The 18,583-nt window shown below is 40.8% G+C and overlaps 1 pseudogene; it reads right to left on the bottom strand.

Moving 5' to 3' along the window:
* Positions 1 to 1,083: 1,083 nt before the first annotated feature.
* Positions 1,084 to 18,369, bottom strand: LOC114110787 (heterogeneous nuclear ribonucleoprotein C-like; annotated as a pseudogene).
* Between the last annotated feature and the right edge of the window lie 214 nt (positions 18,370 to 18,583).

Genomic DNA, 18,583 nt, shown 5'->3' with positions numbered 1-18,583 from the left:
GCTGGAGAGGGTATGAAGAAAAGGGAACCCTCCTACACTGTTGGTGGGAATGCAAACTGGGGCAGCCACTATGGAAAACAGTATGGAGGTTCCTCAAAAAACTAAAAAATAGAGTTGCCATATGATCCAGCAAACCCACTCCTGGGCATATCACCAGACAAAACTATAATTCAAAGAGAAACATGCACCCCTATATTTATACCAGCACTATTCACAAAGTCAAGACCAGGAAACAACCCAATTGTCCATCAACACATGAATGGAAAAAGAAGATGTATACAAATGTATACAGCCAGAAAAATGAGTGAAATAATGCCATTTGCAGCAACATGAATGGACCTAGAGATCATCATACTAAATGAAGTCAAACAGAGAAAAACAAATACCATATGATATTACTTATAGGTGGAATCTAAAATATGACACAAATTAACTTATCTACAAAAAAGAAACAGACTCAGAGACATAGAGAACAGACTTGTGGTTACCATGGTAGAGAGGAGGTAGGGGAGGGATGGATTGGGAGTTTGGGATTATCAGATGGATACTATTGTGTATAGAATGGATAAATGACAAGTATATATCACAGGGAACTATAATCAAAATCCTGTGATAAACTATAATGGAAAAGAATATGAAAAAGGGTGTATGTATATTATGATAATGGATCGCCATGCTATACAGCAGAAATTAACACAACACTGTCAATCAACTATACTTCAATAACATTTTTTTTCCTGGTTTAATAAGGACTTGTTTATTTTGAGAAAAAAGGTCCCAAACATCAGGCTGTTCACAAAAATAGCACACAGTATCAACTTTAGAAGACAAATCTTAAGACAATTACACTAGTTATTTTTCTAGAAGATGCATTTAACATGACAACTCTTGTTCACAAAAATACATTGTTACATTTGTGTTGAAAAGCCTCACATAGCACTCTTATGTGGGGTATAACACACATACCTGTAACTCAAAGCTGCTCTCAGGGGCTACTCGACTAATGAGAAGTTAGAGAAGCAATTACTGTATGACTGGAAAGAACTGTACTCCCTTTATAACAAGATATTATTTTGGAGACAGTTGATAAAAACCATACATCCTTTTTATTGTTAGGTCATAATGAGGTATCAAAATTAAAAGCAAAAATTACAGGGTAAGACAACATAACTACTAGGAGGGTCAAAGGAAGTGAAGAAGTATGAATTAATGAACATGGAAAGGACAAGGATGGGGAGAACAATGAGCATGTGCTAAAGATACTAGGGGAGAGGATCTGGTGAAAATTTTGATCTTAGACAAGTGCCTAGGTAAAGAAATAATGGGACAAGATTTCTAAAGCCTGCTATGTGCTTAAGAGTCATCCTCGCCATTGGCGCTCTGTCATCCTCTCCTTCCTCAGCCTCTTTTTCATCATCCTTGATCAATTCCAGCTGGTCATCCCCCCAATCTTCATTATCATCATCACCCAGTAGGTTCCCCTCCTCAGCAGAATCTGACCCCTCTGCATCCCCCTCAGACTACATCTTCCCATTAGTCTCATCTTTCTTAAGGGAGTTGCTGCTCTGCTCCTCTTCTGATTTATCATTCTTCATCTCTCTTCCTTGTTTGCTCTGTTCCTTTTCAATTTTTTTCAGGCTTCCCAGTAAATAATCCACTTTTTGTTTTATCTGGGTTAACTCCTTCTTAATAGTCTGAAGGTCATCTCCTTTCAACTTTCCAGTCTTAGAAGAAGATCCCCGCTGTCCGCTCTTAGAATTGAAGCCACTTTTGCCCCTTCATGAGGTGTTTCCTGATACACACTGGCATTTTGAGGGCACTATAGCCCACACAATAGGAGGAGGATGAGGAACATGTGCTGGGTAACTGTACATCCTGTCCTAATAGTCCCGTTCAAAGTCATAGTCCAAGTCAAAAGATGAGCCTGATATCTCTGCTGTAGATCATTTCACACCTGCTTTTCCTTGGTTCACTTTTAGATTAGTATCTAAAAACCTGGCCAGCAATCATACTGCCATTCTCTCCGGCCACAGCATCCTGGGCATTTCTCTCATTAACATACTGAACGAAGGCAAAGCCCTTATGAACAGAGCAACCCACAATTTTGCTGTATTTTGAGAAGATTGCCTCCACGCCAGATTTCTTGACCACAAAGATATTGAGATTCCCAATGGATACATGAGAGTTCATGGAGTGAGGATCTGTCTTGTTGGTAACATTGTTGGCAATTGTCTTTGATGATAAGGTGCCTCACAAAGCTGAAAAATGTAGCTGAAGATAAAAAAAATCTCCCAGGATGGGGAAGGGAGAAGATTCTATTCTGAATCTCCTACCCCTGGATTCTATGTGGAGAAGCTAATTGCTGCTCAAGGTCAGCGACGCGGTGGCAATTGCTCAGTCTTCACCTCTTCACAAAAAAATCCAATAACATTTTTTTAAATTAAAGATTTAAGGTTTCTTATGAGGCAAAATAAACTTTAACAAAAGATCTATATATGTTTCAGGATATGGATCTAGATGAAATTAAGCCTAAGTTTAGGACAAATAGAGAAAAGTAAAATTTGATTAGGAAACACAGGGCCATAATGATAGTCCTTATAAAAAACAGAATTATAAATTTGGAAATTATAGTACATATAGATTTATCTTCTTAGGCTAGTGTCAACATATATTTTACAATTTTGGTAACCAAATCTGTCAAATGCAATAAGAATCCAGATATGTGATAATATGGTTCTGGTTCTAGTTAAAATTCATGACAACTGAGCACACTAAAGGAACTTAGGCATAATAATAACAGATAACCGATACTGAGATAAACTTTATAAGAAAGAATGATAGAGATGGCAGTTTAAGAAGATTCCATACGTGCTAACAGGAGAAAAAGGAGGACCTTGGGCATGTTACTTAGTCTCTGTGGACTTCGGTTTGTTAATCCAGTAAAATGGTAACCATATTTATACTGTTATATCATGGGGTAATTGTGGGAAGTAGATGAATTAATACACATAACCTGCTTAGAATGGTGCCCAGTACACCGTAGGCTATAATGCAAGTGTTGATTATAGTGATTATGAGATTGCCACCAACTTCAAAGTCATAAACATAAAGAAAGCTTAAGTCCTGAATATGGGTTAATAATCACTTAAAAACATCTGAGAAGAGCAGAAGGTAAAAATAGAGCCTTTACAGATATCTCAAATTGGACAAATGACTACATAAGCTAAAATTTATTGATTTAATTAACTGGTGCTGGTTGGTAAAGTAGACAGACAACAGACGGATAAATATTTAGGAAAGGTGAGTGTGATCAAATTAGTTCTACTTGCCAAAGGCAAATTTAAGTGTATTTTAGAAAGGATTTTGAGTGCTATCAAATAAAGTACAGGGACTTCCCTGGTGGTCCAGTGGTGAAGAATCCTCCTGCCAATGCAGGGGACATAAGTTCTGTCTCTGACCCAGGAAGATCCCACATGCCTCGAGGCAATTAAATCTTTGCCTACAGCTACTAAAGCCTGTGTGACTGGAAGCTCATGCTCCACAACTAGAGAAAGCCCCAGTACAGCATCAAAGATCCAGTGCAGCCAAAGATAAAAATAAATTTAATAGTAATAAATATATAAAAACAAAAATAAATCACAAAGGTAAAGAAGGTAATTATCAATTTGGGCAAAAAAAAAAAAAATGGTAATGAAGTCTTTAACAGCAGGGATAACAGCGAAAGTGAGTCAGGATACAGAAAAAAATATGAGGCATTTTACCACAAAAGGAAAGAAGGAATGAGCAGAAAAACTTGAAGGCACAAGAATCACAGATGTTTATAATAATTTCTCAAGAACATATCTAAAAATGATGATGGTCAAAGGACTATGTGAAAATAAGAGGAAATTTGGCAACTGAAAGCGCTACTGAAAGAGGAATTAGGAAGAAATAAATATTCAAGAAGCAGTAACCAAGAATTCAGTTCAGTTCAGTTCAGTCGCTCAGTCGTGTCCGACTCTTTGTGACCCCATGAATCGCAGCACGCCAGGCCTCCCTGTTCATCACCACCTCCTGGAGTTCACTCAGACTCACGTCCATCGAGTCCGTGATGCCATCCAGCCATCTCATCCTCGGTCGTCCCCTTCTCCTCCTGCCCCCAATCCCTCCCGGCATCAGAGTCTTTCCCAATGAGTCAACTCTTCGCATGAGGTGGCCAAAGTACTGGAGTTTCAGCATTAGCATCATTCCTTCCAAAGAAATGCCAGGGTTGATCTCCTTCAGAATGGACTGATTGGATCTCCTTGCAGTCCAAGGGACTCTCAAGAGTCTTCTCCAACACCACAGTTCAAACGCATTCATTCTTTGGCACTCAGCCTTCTTCACAGTCCAACTCTCACATCCATACATGACCACAGGAAAACCATAGGCCTTGGGTAATGTCAGAGCCCGAAGTTTCTCTATAAACACTAAGCATAGAAGGAGCACTTCCTGAGAGGAGGTGACATTTCAAGGTGTTAATTTAAGTATTTGAGGAATGGTGGTTGGATAATCCTCAAACTTTGAAAAGGTATGAAGCCTCTAAAAAGAGATTTCCAAAAAGGTTTCAAAGATCTTATATTGGGTTGACTAATGTCTACTCCAAATTCATGTCCACCCAGGATCTTAGAATGTGACCTTATTTGAAAAGAGGGTTTTTGCAGATGTAATGAATTAAGATGATGTCATAATGGATTAGGGTGGGCCCTAAACTCAATAAGACTGCTGTCGCTACAAGAAGATGACACACAGAGGTCATGTGACAAATGGAAGCAGGGACTGGAGTAATACAGCTGTATGTCAAGGAGGGACAAGTGCTGTCGCAACCACCAAAATTTAGGAAGAAGCAGAAAGGACGCCCTCTTAGAGTCTCTGGAGGGAGTGTGGTCCTGCTGACACTTTGATTTTTCACTTGTAGCTTCCAGGACTGTGAGAGAATAAATTTTCTGTTGTTTTAAGCCTCCCAGGATGTGTTACTTTGTTACAGCAGCCAAAGAAACTGTAAGTGTCAAGCAACTCATGGTCCACTTGAGATCTAATTTCCATTAGCTTCCGCTGCTTTGGTACACAATGACTCACCAGGAAGGCTTTGGCTTGAGATCTCTACCTCTGTTATCCAGGGCTCTATTCCCAGCTTAACTGGGAGATTACAGCAGGTTTGGTTATGAGACACCCTGTCAATGGGAAGTGACACAGGGCTCATATCCAGACACTTGTGCCTCATGGCACCTCAAGACTGTCATGCATGATTACAGTGCTTATATCAACCTCAGCAGAGTAGGACTTCTCACCAGGGGCAAAGACACTGACCTCCTTCCTAGAGCCTCAGAGTAATTAAGTTAATTCTGAAGACTTCCCTGGTGGCTCAGTGGGTAAAAAATCCACCTGCAATGCAGGAGACATAGAAGACACTGATTTGATCCCTAGGTGGGAAGATCCCCTGGAGGAGGAAAATGGCAACCCATTCCAGTATTCTTGCCTGAAAAAATCCCATAGACAGAAGAGCCTGGCGGTCTACAGTCCAAAGAGTGGCAAAGAGTCAGATACATCTAAGTTACTGAGCACACAGCAATGGTGGTCCAGTGATTAAGAATCCTCCTGCCAATGCAGGGGACACAGGTTTGATTACTGGTCTGGGAAGATCCCACATGCTGTGCAACAACTAAGCCTGTGCATCACAATTACTAAGCCCCTACTCTAGAGCCTGCAAGTCGCAACTACTGAGCCCATGTGCTGCAACTTTGCCTAGAGCCTGTGCTCTGAAACAAGAAAGGTCATCACAATGAGAAGCAACAAAGAGTAGCCCCCGCTCACTCCAACTAGAGAAAGCCAGTGCCGCCATAAAATAAATGTTTTATGAAAAGAATTTTTGAACCCCAAACTTTAACATTAAAAACAATTCAACTCTTCAGAGGTTTGATGTTTCATCAACTGAAAGTGGAAATCAGGCTCCAGAAGTAACATGGGAAGCTCGGCTTACTCACTGAGACCAGGTTGCTACAGTTTTCCAGCATCACATCGCTATACAAGATCTTCTGAGTTGAGTCTAGCCACTGCCACTCTGCCTGGATGAAGTTGGTTGACACATCCTTGAATGATACTGGTCCCTGTAACAGTACATTTTATTTAATCTGAATTGTTAACAATTGGAGAATGTGAAAAATACGTATAAGAAATGGACCTTATTGCATGCACTGATACAAGTTATAAAAATTTGATTTGATGCATACAGTATATGATGTTTTCACTTTTATGGGAGAAAGAGGTATTAGAAATAGCTTGTCAACAAGCTTAGTGATTAATTACTGAACTAAAAATCCTTCTATTGGACTTCTCTGGTGGCGTGGTGGTTAAGAATTCACTTGCCAGTGCCGGTGACATGGGTTCGATCTCTGGTCCGGGAAGGTTCCACATGCCACAGGGCAACTACGCCCGTGCACTGCAACTATTAAGCTTTGTGCTCTAGGGCCCAAGAGCTGCAACTACTGAACCTGTGCTGCACAATAAGAGAAGCCTCAGCGATGAGAAGCCCATGCAGTGCAACTAGGGAGTAGCTCCCACTTGCTGCAACTTGAGGAAGACTGCGCCCAGCAATGAAGACTCAGTGCAGCCGAAAATAAAATAAATAAATAATAAAGGAAAGAAGCTTTAGAAAAGCTTCTGTTGAGCTCACTACTCTGTACATGGAAACATTCTAATTGCTCAGAAAAAATCAAGATCAGTAAGCTTAAATTCTAGTAGCAAAATAGATATACAAGCATCTATTTACAATAAGATATTATAGGAACTATGTAGAAACGCTTACAAGATTGTTGTTTAGTCACGTAGTCATGTCCAACTCTTTGCAACCCCATGGACTGTAGTTTGCCAGGCTCCTCTGTCTATGGGGTTTCCCAAAGAAGCATACTGGAGTGGGTTGCCATTTCCTTCTCCAGGGGATCTTCCTAACCCAGGGATCAAACCCACATGTCCTGCACTGGCAAGCAGATTCTTTATAGCTGAGCCATCAGGGAAGCCTGTACAAGGCATATAGTGTAGACATAAGGAAGGAAAAATTAGTTCCATTCTATTATTATGTGGCTGTTATAAGGCTGAAAATCTCTGAGTAGTTGTATTACGTAAAAATATGCATTAGCCTCCACGTGGTCAAATGCATTTTGTAGGCATTTAAAATGTATTTTAGAAGTTCAGAGGAGAGCAACTAGGGTATGTGTTAGAGCAACAGAGTAAAGGTGTAAGGTAAGATAAAGAACTAAACTAGGCCAGACATGGAATAATTCAGAACCAGTTTCTATAAATCAGTGCTCTCCAAACATCCTTTGATCATCACTCCATCATTTGAACTATACTATTTGTATATATTGTATATAAGTACATGTAATTACAACCCAAGCATTATTTAATGAAAATCACTTTCTCAATTTTAGATAAAAATTTAATACAAATTGTAATATCTTATTCAGAGATTCTGATGGACAGTCTTGCGCATCTCCTGGAATGCCCATCTCCCATTCTGAAAGCTCCCACTCCAGAAAATGTGGAATCAGTAAAAAGATGTGAATAAGCCCTGGACTTACATAATTTCAGATTTAACATTCTGGAATGGTGGTTCCCAATTCTGCCTGCACATCTGAGTCACCTTAGAAAGTATATAGACCAGACTCTATAATGTTATATTTTTAAAAAATGTTCAAAAGTGGTCAAACCCACAGAAATACTGCAAAAATAAAATGTGTACAAGGAATACGCACATATCTAGATTCACTTTTTGTTAACCTTTAACCCATTTTGTCATTTGTAGGTGTTCCCTCTTCTTCTTTACCTATGAACACATATCTGCTAACATACACTCACACTTTTTCCTGTACTATTTGAAGCTAAGTTACATATATCATGGCCATAAATATTTCAGTGTGTATTGTTAAGAATAGGGATATTCTCCTATATACCATGGTATAGTTATCAAATTCAGTATATATCACATCAACATGATACTTTTTTTTTAAGTTTCTTAAATTTATTGAGAAGTCTGCATCTGTCTTACATTACATATATTGTTTGAGCAGTTGGAGTTTAACTTGTTATTCATTCAATGTAAATAATGGTTTTTTGGGGGGAGGTCTAGCATAAAGCATTGCTGGCAAAAATCTGATAATGATCTAATTTTCTTTCTTTTGTAAGTCACTTGAACTTTTCATCTCGTTATTGCTCCTTTTTTTCCCCTTTTTTAAAGTCAAGTAATTGTACAAATATGTCTTGCTTGACTTGATATGCTCAGATATAAGTTGTGCTTTTTCTTTTTTAAAATTAATTAATTAATTTCAATTGGGGGCTAATTACTTTACAATATTCTAGTGGTTTTTGCCATACATTCACATGAATCAGCCATGGGTGTACATGTGTTCACCATCCTGACCCTCCCTTCCACCTCCTTCCCCATCCCATCCCTCAGGGTCATCCCAGTGCACTGGCCTGAGCACCCTGTCTCATGCATCGAACCTCAACTGGCGATCCATTTCACGTATGGTAATATACATGTTTCAATGCTGTTCTCTCAAATCATCCCACCCTTGCTTTCTCCCAGAGTCCAAAAGTCTGTTCTTTATATCTGTGTCTCTTTTGCTGTCTCGCATATAGGGTCATCATTACCATCTTTCTAAATTCCATATATATGTGTTAGTATACTGTATTGGTGTTTTTTTTTTTCTCTGACTTACTTCACTCTGTATAATAGGCTCCAGTTTCATCCACCTCATTAGAACTGATTCAAATGCTTTCCTTTTAATGGCTGAGTAATATTCCATTGTATATATGTACCACCACTTTCTTATCCATTTGTCTGCCGATGGACATCTAGGTTGCCTCCATTGACATGGTACTTATATCTGTTATATCTCTTATGTCAGTTTTGTTAATGGACACAATAACCTCTTTTACAGAACTTTCCTCTTCCAAGCAGATTCAGTCTGGGGTCAAGTATTGCATTTAGTTGCCATGTCTCTTTAGGCTCTCTTGTTCTAGGACATTTCCACAGTTTTTGTCTTTTATGACACTGGCATCTTTGAAAAATATGATTCCCAACCCTTTCTAAATGGGCTTCCCTGGTGGCTCAGAGATAAAGACTCCACCTGTAATGCAGGAGATAAAGGAGATACAGGTTCAGTCCCTGGGTGGGGAAGATCCTTTGGAGGAGGGCATGGCAACCCACTCCAGCATTCTTGCCTGGAGAACATCATGGACAGAGGAGACTAGTAGGCTATAGTCCATAGGGTCACAAAGAGTTGGACATAACTTAAGTGACTGAGCACAGCCTTTCAAAAAATTAGAATGCTCACTTTCGGTGTGTCTGCTGTTTCCTCGTGGTTAGGTTCAGGTTATGTGAACTAGGCTGGAAAGTGCATAGGTGATGTTGTTCCCTCCATAGGCATCCCATCCACAGCATATGCTGCCACTCTCCCTCAGTGAAAATGCTAAATCTGACCACTTCGGCAAAGGGTTGTCGAATTTCTCCACCAGATAATTACTGCCTTTTTTAAATTCCCTTGGAACTAATAAGTGATCTCTGGGGAGACTTTAAGACCATGAAAAGCCCTCAATCCTCATCAGATTTAGCATCAATTGATGATTCTTTTTTAAATTTGCAAATTTTCTTTTTTCCTTTGGCCACACCTCATGGCATGCAGAACTTCTCCGACCAAGGGTCAAGCCAGTGCTCCTTGCAGTGAAAGCACAGTCTTAACCCCTGTACCACCAGGAAGCCCCAGTTCATGATTCTTGCCTGATACAATCTTCACTATGATAAATGCAAAATGTTTTTCAGCTTCTGCACTCCTTCCATATTTACCAATTTGCTCTTAATCTACCATAAGCAAGAAATCTCCTTTCTGCCAATTTATTATACATATAGACTCACAAATTCCTATTTTCCCCAGTGGTTTACAATTCATTATTGTACCTAATTATATTGGTGTTCAACTATCTCAAATTTGACTGGTAGAAGCCCCTTCAACCTGACACGCCCTGTGGTTACTTTGAATACTTCTTTCCTTTAGGGCATAACACGATGTCCCAAATTCATCTTACACTCATCCTGCTCCAGCCCTGGAACAGTCAATTCTCCAATGAGTCCTGGTTCCTTTCAGTGAGGAGTGGTATTAGACATCAAGCTCCAGATGCGAGGTGTATGCCAAAATGCTGTTGTTTTTTCTTTTAAATTATTTGGCTGAGCCAGGCCTTAGGGCAGCATGTGGGACCTTTAGTTGTGGCATGGGGAATCTTCTTTTTTTCAGTTGCAGCATGTGGGGATTTGGTTCCCTGACCAAGGATCAAACCTGGGCTCCCTGCATTGTGAGCATGGAGTCTTAGCCATTGGACCACCAGGGAAGTTTTAATCACAATGCTGTTTTTTACCCCTAACTTTTTCATTTTGATTTTCAAACTTAAAGAAAAGCTGAAAAAACTAAAATGAACACTTGAATAATCATCACCTAAATTCTTTTGTAATATTTTTGGTATTTCTTTCTATATATAACTTTTGCTGAATTACTTGAAATTTGCAATGATCATGCCACTTCACTCTTCTATATTTCAGCATGTATATCCTTAGAATAAAGTCACATTCCCATATATCACATTCATACCTGAGGAGATTAATTCAATAATATAATCTAACACAACTCTTATTTATGCAATTTTTCAGAATAGTTCCCCAATCCAGAATTCAACCCAGTCTCACATATTACACTTGGCTGTTGTGCCTCTTCTATCTTCTCTAGTCTAAGAACAAAGTTTATCTTTTTGTTTTGATTTTTTAAAATATCCAGGACTTCTCTGGTGGTCCAGTGGTTGAGACTCCACGCTTCCAGCACAGGGGGAGCGGGTTACATGCGGAAGCAGCCAAAAATAAAATTAATTAATTAAAAAAAAAAACCAGACCAGCTGTCTTGTAAAATATCCCATATCCTGGATTTGTCAGATTGTTTCCTTATGGCTAAATGCAGATCGACTTTTTATATTTTGGAAAAGAACACAACACAGGTGCTTTGCACACCTCTTATGGCAACAGAAAGGGGAACTAAACACCAGATATGTCTCTATTGGTGAAAATGAGTATGAGTATTTGGATAAAGTGATGATCACCAGCAATCTCCATTGTAAAGGTACACTTTCTCCTGGAAGTGATAAGTACTCTGGGGAGAGAGAGGAAGCAATGCTTTAAGGCCTTATAATTATTTAATAATTAACCTGTTCACCTTCAACATTTCAGTCAATGGTTTTAGTACCGATGGATGATTGTCGTAAAGTCAGTTAATACTGTGGGGCTTATAAAATGATGATTTTCTTACTCTAATTTCTTCTGTATTTGCTAGTTGGCATTTTTTTCCATGAGGAAGAGCTTTCTTTCTTTCTTCTACATCTCTCTTCTGTATTACTAGGAACTCATGACATTTTTTTGGTTGTTGTGTAATAATCCATTACCAGTTATTCTTTTTGAAGCTAAGCTGTCTCAGTTTGGTCAATGGTGGCCTTCTGAGTTCTTTTAATCAGGTATTTCAGTACATTTTTATTTATAGCATAAAATCATTTTCCAGAATTACTTTATACTTTCCATGTCCCATCTGCAAACAATACAATTATCAAAGTACAATTATCAAAATCAAGAAATTAACAGCATAGGAATTCCCTGATGGTCCAGTGGTTAGGATTCCTCACTGTCACTGCCAAGGGCCTGCATTCAGTTCCTGGTCAGGGAACTAAAATTCCACAGGCCAAAAAGAAAAAAAAAAAGGAAATTAACATTGGTATGCTATTAACCAAACTAAACTCTTTATTTAGATTTCACCAATTTTTCCATTAATATCCTTTTTTTGTTCCAAGATCTAATCCAGGATTCCACACTCTAAGCTGAATTAATAACTAATCAAATAAATTAGAATGCCCAGAAATAGATGTGTGGAGACATGGTAATACACTGTGGCATCACAATTGCAATTACATTACAATTACAAACAATAATAATGAGTTGGTACAACTGGCTTTATGTGTTAAAAGGTAAAACTAGATTCCTTCCTCAAACTATCTACAATAGTGAATTCCATATTGATTCAAGGCTTAAATATTTTACTTAAATATTTTTAAATAGTATTAATATTAATTAAATAAAATACTATGATCTTGGGTTAGAGAAGAATTTTAAAATAAAATTCAAAAGAAAAAGATCAAATGGGAAAGATCAAAAGATCAGCCTATACAAAAATACAAAACTCTCATAAGGCCAAAGGCACTGCAGAGGGAGTTTGGGAGAGTTAGAGAAAACATACACAAAAAATATAATAGAAAAAGAATTACTGTTTAAAATGTATAAAATATTATTTAAATTAATATAGAAAAATATAATTTAAAAATGAAGTCATTCACAAAAGCAACGAAAAGCCAATATATGTGATGTACAAGCTCATTAGTAATCTCAGAGTGAAAGTCACTCAGTTGTATCCGACTCTGTGATCCCATGGACTATACAGTCAATAGAATTCTCCAGGCCAGATTGCTAGAATGAGTAGCCATTCCCTTCTCCAGAGGATCTTCCCAACTCATGGACCGAACCCAGGTCTCCCACATTGCAGGTGGATTCTGTACCAGCTGAGCTACCAGGGAAGCCCAAGAATACTGGAATGGGTAACCTATCCCTTCTCCAGCAGATCTTCCTGACTCAGGAATCGAACTGGAGTCTCTTGCATTGCAGGCAGATTCTTTACCAGTTGAGCTACATGGGAAATCATTTCTGGAAGTAATCTCAGAAATGCAAATTAAAATTATGAGCTTTTTTCAGAAATGTGATTGGCAGACTTCCCCTGTGGTCCAGTGGTTAAGAATCTGCCTGCCAATGCAGAGGACATGGGTTTGATCCCTGCTCTGGGAAGATTCCACATGCCAAGGAGCAATAAGCCCAGGTGCCACAACTACTGAAGTCTGCAAGCCTAGAGCCCATGCTCCACAATAAGAGAAGCCTGCAGACTGCAATGAAGACCCAGTGCAGCCATAAATAAATAAAACAGTCACAGTCAAATTTCTTTAAAAAAAAAAAAAAGAAAGAAATGAGATTGGCAATACATCTAGAGTCTGACAATACCAATTGCTGATTACTGGCAAGAAAGCAGGGTAAGTGGCAGTCTTATGCACAGCTCTACCATCTAGCTAAGGGAAATACTCATGCAGAGCTATTTTAAGGGCATGCAGACCATTCAACCTTCTTCTGATATTCTAGATCTTACTGCTGGACCAAGCAAGACCATTGGAAAATTGCTTATTCAAACCCTGTAATCGACTGAACATTTGTGTCCCCTCTTCACTGTCCCAGTTTGTATGTTGAAGGCCTAATACCCAATGTGATGGTATTTGGAGATGGGGCCTTTGGGAGATAGTTGGCTCATCAGCATGGAGGCCTCATGATAAATTTAGTTCCTTTAGAAGAAAAGACAGAAGAGAGCCTGCCCCGCCCCCCCACCCACCGCCAGCTCTCTTTCTCAACCAAGTAAGGATACAAAGAGAAGGTGGCCATCTGCAAACTGAAAGAGGGCCCTCAGTTCAGTTCAGTCGCTCAGTCGTGTCCGACTCTTTATGACCCCATGAATCACAGCACGCCAGGCCTCCCTGTCCATCAACAACTCCCAGAGTTCACTCAAACTCATGTACATTGAGTTGGTGATGCCATCCAGCCATCTCATCCTCTGTGGTCCCCTTCTCTTTCTGCCCCCAATCCCTCCCAGCATCATAGTCTTTTCCAATGAGTCAACTCTTTGCATGAGGTGGCCAAAGTATTGCAGTTTCAGCTTCAGCATCAGTCCTTCCAATGAACACCCAGGACCAATCTCCTTTAGGATGGACTGGTTGGATCTCCTTGCAGTCCAAGGGATTCTCAAGAGTCTTCTCCAACACCACAGTTCAAAAGCATCAATTCTTTGGCACTCAGCTTTCTTCACAGTTCAACTCTTACATCCATACATGACCACTGGAAGAACCACAGCCTTGACTAGACGGACCTTAGTTGGCAAAGTAATATCTCTGCTTTTGAATATGCTATCTAGGTTGGTCATAACTTTCCTTCCAAGGAGTAAGCGTCTTTTAATTTCACGGCTGAAATCACCATCTGCAGTGATTTTGGAGCCCCCAGAAATAAAGTCTGACACTGTTTCCACTGTTTCCCCATCTATTTCCCATGAAGTGATGGGACTGGATGCCATGATCTTCGTTTTCTGAATGTTGAGCTTTAAGCCAACTTTTTCGCTCTCCTCTTTCACTTTCGTCAAGAGGCTTTTGAGTTCCTTTTCACTTTCTGCCATACGGGTGGTGTCATCTGCATATCTGAGGTTATTGATATTTCTCCCGGCAATCTTGATTCCAGCTTGTGCTTCTTCCACCCCAGCGTTTCTCATGATGTACTCTGCATATAAGTTAAATAAGCAGGGTGACAATATACAGCCTTGACGTACTCCTTTTCCTATTTGGAACCAGTCTGTTGTTCCATGTGCAGTTCTAACTGTTGCTTCCTGACCTGCATATAGGTTTCTCAAGAGGCAGGTCAGGTGGTCTGTATTCCCATCTCTTTTAGAATTTTCCACACAGTCAAAGGCTTTGGCATAGTCAGTAAAGCAGAAGTAGATGTTTTTCTGGAATTCTCTTGCTTTTTCCATGATCCATAGGCTGTTGGCAATTTGATCTCTTGTTCCTCTGCCTTTTCTAAAACCAGCTTGAACATCTGGAGGTTCACGGTTCATGTATTGCTGAAGCCTGGTTTGGAGAATTTTGAGCATTACTCTACTAGTGTGTGAGATGAGTGCAATTGTGTGGTAGTTTGAGCATTCTTTGGCATTGCCTTTCTTTGGGATTGGAATGAAAACTGACATTTTCCAGTCCTGTGGCCACTGCTGAGTTTTCCAAATTTGCTGGCATATTGAGTGCAGCACTTTCACAGTATCATCTTTCAGGATTTGAAATAGCTCAACTGGAATTCCATCACCTCCACTAGCTTTGTTCATAGTGACGCTTCCTAAGGCCCACTTGACTTCGCATCAAGAACCAAATCTGTCGGCACCTTGACCTTGGACTTTCTAGACCCCAGAACTCTGAGAAATAAGTCTTTGTTGTTTAATCCACCAGTCTACGATAATTTGCTATAGCAGTGTCAATGTTTTAGTACTCTAGAAGACTCCTCTGTGGGTTCTCTTTTGCTGTCAGGAAGATTAGAAGCCAATCCGCAGGTTGACTTTCATGACTCCGGCACATTATAGAACCTGCAGATATCTATACTATGACTCAGCTCAGCTAGTGACCTGATACTCTGTACAGTTTTTTGACATTGATTTTCATGTATTTTTACCTTTTTATTTTAATACTTGTTCCCTTACAAATTGCACAAAGTTCATTGTAAAACAAAGTGGGAATAAACAACTCACCTTGTGATCTGTTCATTTCTTGATTCTCTTGGAAACCTGAAAAGAACCTTAAAGGTACAGCTGGGGATGGAGAGAGAATGAGGTCCTGTGCAACTGAGCCTGCTGTGCAGCTCCCAGAGTCAGCTGCCTATTAAGCTTCAAACAGCAGCTGTCTACAGGCCCCTGTGAGACAACATCCCTTTAGCCCTAAGAAGGGCAGGACAGATCCTGCGGAAGAGCACCCATGTGTCTACGTTGACTCTGATAGGTCAGAGAGAGTTTGGAATGTGATTTTTTCACTGAATGAAGGTACATATTTCTTCAGGAGGGCATGGCAATCCATTCCAGTATTCTTGCCTGGAGAATCCTATGGACGGAGGAGCCTGGCAGGCTACAGTCCATACGACTGCACAGAGTCAGACATGACTGAAGCAACTTGGCATGCATGAATGTACACATTTCTTACTACTTTATAAAGAATTCATCTTTCCCTCCCACTGACTAAAATAAAAATGAACAACAGAGGACTAATTAAACAAAGTACAGTACAAAGAAGACTGCCTTCATTAGAACCAACACTGCAAAAATAAATAAAATCAGGGAAGCAAGCAAGTAAGCCCTGGCTGTACTGTGTCTCTGCATTCTTAGTGACAGTGTTTGGACCTTAAGTTAGAAAATCCTCACCAACATCTCCTGGAAAGAGATAGAGTACTTTATTTACTCTTAGTTTCTCAAAAGGATCTTTTAATAAAACAACTTGATGTCACTTAATTATTAAGAGTGGACAGTAGTGAGTTCTCTGGGCATGCCACTAATAAATTATGTGACTCTACACAACTCATTCATTTTCTAGGACCATTTTTTTTCACCTCTCAAATAAAGGCAAAACAAAAAAACAATCTTCAAAGTCTCTATACATATTGATTTCTTTAACAATCAGAATTAAAGGAGCAGTGATGCCTCTCTGTAGACTGTGTAAAGAGTAAATGCAGGGTGAAGGGAGTGGACTGATTAGGGCCAGCAAGAGGGGCAATTTCCCCTTCTATAGGCAGTAATTCTTTTGCTGAACTGTGTCCTCACAACGCTGCCTCCTAACTGCCCTCAGCTGTGCTGCTGGCCCCTTGCTCATGCTGAGCGTCATCTCAGTTCTGAAAGCTGCTCACTGGACAGTATGCAATGGCTTCTGGATGTAATGACATCACCCAAGCCTTGCTCACTCTGAGTAGGGGAACCAATAATTGCACCCAGGAAATTCTTTCTTGGGCCTCTTTTGCCTCCATTCTGAGCTCTGGTAATCTTCCAGGGAGGGTTTCTATGGATTGCCCCTTCTCACCTCAAGAGCTGTTTCGTTACAAGAAAGCTGGGACCAGGGCCAGAGGGACGAATTAAACTTAGTTGGAACTTTCAAACAGGGCCCCCAATCTGACCCTCATAGAACATACTTTCTCTAAGGTTCATGGGCTGGGTCATCTACAAACTCAAATAAAGGCTTCCAAGAACGAAGACAGAACAAGGCAGACCAGGCTTGGAAATCTCAATTGGGCTGCCTGTTCCAAGGGCTCAGAAGGGTCATCAAGAATCCCCAAGACACAAGGGCCAAGCAATGATTCAGTCCATATGTATTTCACAATTATTTCCTTGGGATCAAGAAAGAGGTATCAGGGCCCAATGCTATGAATAACGATGCTGGGTTTTAAGCAGGGTGGTTTAGTAGAAAGAACAAGAGATTTGCAAAAAAGGAAAAAGAACACTGAAAGTTGAAAATTAGATTCCCACCGCTGCTGACTCTGTGATCTTGGATCACTTCACCTCTCTGAGCCTCAAGTTGTCCCCTCTCTTAACATGAAGACAGTTAAACCCACCTCAGAGATAGTTGTGAGAAATGAAGATCTCTGATGGAAAAAACCCAGTTTGTGTGTGTATTTGTATATTCATAATATATATATTGGGCTTCCCAGGTGGTTCAATGGTAAAAGAATCCACCTGCCATTGCAGAAGCTGCAGATTTGGGTTGGATCCCTGAGTGGCAGAGATCCTCTAGAAAAGGAAACGGCGACCCATTTCATTTCGGTATTCTTGTCAGGATAATCCCATGGATAGAGAAGCCTGGCGGGAGTAGACAGGGTCAGAGGAGCCAAGATGTGGCAGAGTTGGACACAACCGAGCATCCATACACTACTACTACTACTAATACATACATTATATATACAGCGCAGAACTGCATGAGTTGGGTATTACTAATATTCTTGTTTTGCAGAAGACGAAATTGTACCCCCTGCAGTTAACTGTCATTCCCAGGGTTGCTCAGTGAAAGCGCTGGAACTGGAATCCCGCTCAGACCGCTCCAGCCAGCGCTCCCTTTCCTTCCCTAGACGAACACGCACGAACTGTGCACCGCCACGGAGCTCGTGACCCCGGGTCCCCATTGTGGAGGCCGGCCCCTTCCACTGACAGAGGCGCCTCCACCCAGCGGTCCCTTTAGCAAGACAAGGCGGCCTACTCTCGACCTCTCGAGCTCAAGTGCAGCGGGGTCCTGCAGAGAGGTCAGCTGGGCTCCTCCCAGTCCCGCCTCCGCCCGCCCCCGAGCTGCGTCGTACCCGTCTTCCCTCCCCTAACCCTCCCGGGCTCACCCTCTGCTCCCTCGTTGGGTTGCACTGGCTCCTGAGGAGCGCAGACTCGGAAGCGCAGGAATCGCTTCCCGAAAAAGGCGGTAGCCTAGGGAAAGACAATTTACAGCTACAAGCGGAAGTACGCCTGTGCCAGCGGAGCAGCGTCGTCCATTACCCTGGTGAAAACTGCATTTCGCGTAAATCCTTGCTATGGATAATCTCGAGTTTCTCTGTTAAACGTTCCTGTTACCTGGCGCCCAAGATTTGTAAACTTCGCCAGGTTGTAGAATAGAACTCGACTTTACTGACATAGGGCTTCCCCGGTGGTTTGGGGATAAAAAATCTGCCTGCAATGCAAGAGAAGCCCGAGACGCAGGCTCCATGCCTGGCTCAGGAAGATCCCCTGGAGGAAGGCATGGCAACCCACTCTAGTATTCTTGCCTGGAGAATCCCATGGATTGTCTCCATGGACAGAGACTGTCCCATGGATAGAGAAGCTTGGCGGGTTGCAAAGCGTCAGACAAA

The sequence above is a fragment of the Ovis aries genome, chromosome 25 (assembly GCF_016772045.2).
Source record: "Ovis aries strain OAR_USU_Benz2616 breed Rambouillet chromosome 25, ARS-UI_Ramb_v3.0, whole genome shotgun sequence".
Classification (NCBI taxonomy): Eukaryota; Metazoa; Chordata; class Mammalia; order Artiodactyla; family Bovidae; genus Ovis; species Ovis aries.
This window is presented reverse-complemented; position numbering and strand designations above follow the sequence as displayed.